This window comes from Silene latifolia, chromosome Y (genome assembly GCF_048544455.1).
Source record: "Silene latifolia isolate original U9 population chromosome Y, ASM4854445v1, whole genome shotgun sequence".
Taxonomy (NCBI): domain Eukaryota; kingdom Viridiplantae; phylum Streptophyta; class Magnoliopsida; order Caryophyllales; family Caryophyllaceae; genus Silene; species Silene latifolia.
Window position 1 is genome coordinate 463,989,574 of NC_133538.1, and position 4,695 is coordinate 463,994,268.

The 4,695-nt window shown below is 40.2% G+C and overlaps 1 non-coding gene across 1 annotated transcript; it reads right to left on the minus strand.

Annotated features, from left to right (window-relative positions):
• Positions 1–4,297: 4,297 nt before the first annotated feature.
• On the minus strand, positions 4,298–4,404 carry LOC141635007 (small nucleolar RNA R71). Its single transcript, XR_012539717.1, has one exon. It is a non-coding gene; the product is annotated as a small nucleolar RNA R71 (small nucleolar RNA).
• Between the last annotated feature and the right edge of the window lie 291 nt (positions 4,405–4,695).

Sequence of the window (4,695 nt, forward strand, 5' to 3'; positions counted from 1 at the left end):
TGTCACGGAGGGCATCCTTGGGAGGCTTAGCCAAACCAAGGTGGGAAGCAAACAGGTCCATGGTTAGCATAAAATTGGTGTTCATAAGACGGAACTGCACAATCTGCTCAACCAGCTCGTATTTAAACGAGCTCATGAACTCAAGAGTCAGAAAAGCATAGGAATGTTTCCGTAAACGATATAACCCTGTAAACCCCAAAGTCTCCAATATGTGACGGACATCCGTCTCAATACCCAGGTCCTCTAAGATAGTCGTGTCAACACAACGGGTCGGCCTCATCTTGAGAGACTATAAAGCTACAAACCTCTCTCGTTGGTTAAAGTCTATGAACACCACTGATGGGTACTCAGGTACCGCTGGGACTACTGGTCCACTACCCTCCCCAACTTTGGGCTGAGAAGCCCTACCCCTCTTGCTTTGCCTGGTCCCTAAGTTTAGTCTCGACATCTGTTTCAACATACCACGTAAATATACCAACACATATTCACCAAAACATGCAAAGTACACATATTAAATCATGAAATATTCATCTAAGTACACAATATCACCAACAATTCCCAATTGCCAAGTAAAAATTCCAATTTTCAAAGTTCAGACGGTCTTTACAGCTGTGAATATTTGGCATGATTAACATAAATTAACTCAGCTATTACAACTTTTAAGACTCAAATCTTCAAATTACATTCATGTACTACTCAAATTTCCAATTATATGAAACGAATTTCAGGTTAAGGCACTTTTAAGACGGAGTTGTAATAGCTGAGTTAAATCACAAAAATCAACTCCCAACATGACATATACAACATACATTACTCAAATTTCATCCTTTAACATGTAAAAGACAACCAAAAATCAATTTAATTTCTCAAACCCTAGCAAAATCGGCCCCAAATATATGTAATTTCTACTTGATTTTAGCATTATAAACAACAATAATCATAAAAGGGTAGCTTTTAGATCATATTACAACAATTACAAGCAACTTTCCTTCCATAAAAATCGAAATTTCAGATTTTCTATCATTCTAACTGTTCCTAATTAATGGAAAACATTAATATATAAAAGAAATTCATACCTTGAGCAATTAGGAAGTGAAAGAACAAATAAAAGCAATGAAAATCACCCAAATAGATCACCACAAACACACGAATTGAAGAGCTTGAGAGAGATTTAGGGTTAGGGTTTGCGATATGTGAGGAAGAAATAAGAAGAATGAGTAAGAAAAGGGGTTTATGAACCCGCGAGTTTTCCTGGTACTGTAGCTTACTCGATCGAGTGTCTCAGGTACTCGATCAAGTACCCTCTACTCGATCGAGTAGGCGCTATTTGATCGAGCATTCGTAGGAAATTCCTACATTCTCGACGTTATAGCTTCCTAACTAAATCGAGTGAGGTCTACTCGGTCTAGTAGGCACTCACACTCGGTCAACTAAGGTTAGGTACACGGTCAGGATTTTGAGATTAACTGAAGTTTCCTGCAAAACAACATCACGTGTCGATTCCCAAACTAAGTTTGGAAGTCGGACTGGTTATCATACTCATTCACATTATTCTATTACTACTTAAATATTATCGTACGGTTTCATCAACTAAGATTCATATCACCTTATGTATAACGAACTTCACACAACATGGTTTACTTACTACTGAGTCATTCATGTATGCAATTAATTCATTATATCGTGTCTAAACTTGTTTTACCACATCGCTAACAAACTTATATTCACATTACTCGAAACACATATCTAACGATAAATTTACATGTGTCATCCAAGTGCATTAGCAACATATTCATGCTTCAACATAAACGAATTAATCTACCCATATAAATCTCGTCACATGCGGAAACTTTCAACCGCAATCACTACTAGCATAACCACCCTACACATTGAACACATATTTGCCGACTCCACATTCCCATACCCAGTGACTAGCTTAAGCACAATGGAGCCAGGATTTTGAAATAAGGGCGCCTACTCACCCAAAATCTAGCATTAGCTGGGGCTCCCATTGTACATACACCAGGTTCATTTTATTAGACTCACTACGTTCATCAGGTTCGTTTGTTATAGGTTCCAAAATCGTCGCTCTGATACCACTTTGTGACACCCCCTTATACCGAGGAGTCTGACTAAGACCTTCCCTAGCATATGAGGACATCACCATCTCGGTTGCCCGAGGAAAGTAATCATCAAAGGGTCGATAAAAGAACATTTATAATTGTTTTACAAGTGTTACAGCCAAACTACTAAACGAAAGATACAGCTCATCAACTATTTCTACTCCTATCAATATCGTGAGGACTCATCCCAGCCATGACTTCAGCAACCTTCCAAGACCACACCTGCTAAGACTGACTGCTCACCATAAGGGATCACGACAGACACAACATAACAAACAAGACAAACCACACAAGGTCAGTAACTGAGACAAAATACAACAATCATAACCAACTTATAACAACTTCAACCAAACACACGCACAATTACAATCACTCCAAACAAATCTCCGTCACCGACTGTCCACTAGACCAGCCCTGCCAGTGGGGGACCGCAGCCATTCCCACCTAAGCCCCGCTCATCATACCGAACGATAACCTTGTCCCATTAATGTGCACATCCCCTCCCGTGGCGGGTTCCACAGAGGGCGAAACTAGGGCGTGAAGTCACTCCCGCAAGCGACCCTACTCAGCCGAGGACGCACCTCGAGAACCAGAGACAAACAATCACAGACAACCGCAATACAACAATCAACGAAACAACACAACCAACCGACCACCATATATACTCAGCCACATGAACACAACAACAAGGTATAACGATGACCGACACACTAGACAATCAACAGAAACTGAGTAGGCGAACCTACCTTTAAGCGACTACAACGATTCCATGTCCACACACACAACACCCATCAAACAAGCAACACCTATACAAACAAGGATAAGCTTTCATGTTTTATTTGCTTGCTTGTTTTGATCTCAACTCATGCACATGTTATATTTGATGAAATGCTAAGCCTATGAATCCTTGCATTTATTATCATCTTCATCTTTTCAATGAGACTTGTAAGACATAACCCAACTCGAGTCTCATTAGACCATGCATGTTGTTGAGTAGGGAAGATTAAGTCGACTTGTAGGTGTTGTACAATCTAATCGATTCGGCTCCGGGACCCAAACTTTCCTAGGATTGTAAGATATAACCCAACTCAATCCATCACAACAATAATTGCTTGCTTATAATTTGAGAACATGTTTGTATGATCAATTCCCATGATTCCCCTATGATCCCATGACACCCTAGTGCCTTTAATCAATTGTTTACATCCCTTTAATTCATCTTGCTTGTTTATTTTCATTGCTATTTTAGTTTAGTGACCTTCTACATCAACCCAATTTTTGACACCCCTTAGACACCGCTAGTTGCAATAGAAATCTCATTTCAATACCCGTCCCTTGGGATCCGACCTTTACTTGCCTCTTTACTAATTGTAGAGTTATTTGTGAAGCTATAAATTGTGTTTTGATTCGACCGTGACCCAACGACCACATCTTAATTTGTGAACACGAAACAGACTCGCATCAAAAATGGCGCCGTTGCCGGGGACGGTGTTTACTTGATTTAGATTTCTTGTTATTGTTATTAGTTGTGTCTTTCTTCGCCTTGGGGAAGTAAAACTCCTCAAGGTTTGTTCTAATTGTTTTCAAGTTGTTTGATATTTTGCATGTCTAGAAGGTTACAAGGTGATTTGTTACCTTTTGACCGTGAAATCAAAAGAACCTTGACGAACAATAGGAGACTTGTTAGGAGGAATTTAAGAGGTATTAGTGAAGTTGTTCAACCCACTAGTGAGTTTGTCAATCCTTTCGCAATAGAAGGAGAAGAGAACTCATTACACAATACCCCGCAAAATCCACCTACAATGCCTAAATTCTCGTCACACTCCGTACCCACCGAGGAGAATCTACCAAATGGTACTCCTACACCGCAACATCTAACCGGAAATTTTATTGCCAAGTCCGCCTTCATCCAATTAGTTGAGAGGAGCCAATTTGGGGGGATGCCTAGTGAGGACCCTCATTCTCATATGGAAACCTTTTGCGACTATTGTGATGCAATCTCTCAAACGGGCGTGACTCAAGACCAAATTAGATGGGTCTTATTTCCTTTTTCCTTAATCGGCACCGCGAAGCAATGGTTGAAGGGCCTTGATAAGGCCACCCTTGGAATAGATTCTTGGAAGAAGTTGGCTCTAGCTTTCTACAAAAAATTCTACCCACCGGAAAAGACTAACATGCTAAGAGCTCAAATTAAGGGTTTTAAGCAAAGGGATGAAGAGTCTTTGTATGAAGCTTGGGAGCGGTTTAAGGGAATTTGTCGCTCATGTCCTCACCATGGACTTAGCGAATGGTTTTTGGTACAACAATTTTGGAATGGTTTATATGAAGATTCTAGGAACATTCTCAATATGGGATCGAATGGAATATTCACCGAAGTTGATGACAATCAAACATGGAACAAGATTGAGGAAATGGCGGTCCATAACTCACAATATAGTAGACCTCGCAAGGCTACTAGAGGAGGAAAGCATGAAGTGCACTCCGTTACTCAATTAGGTGCTCAACTTAGTGCTCACATTGACACAATCAACTTGAAGTTTGAACAAGCTATGGCTAGACTTGAGGAAAACTC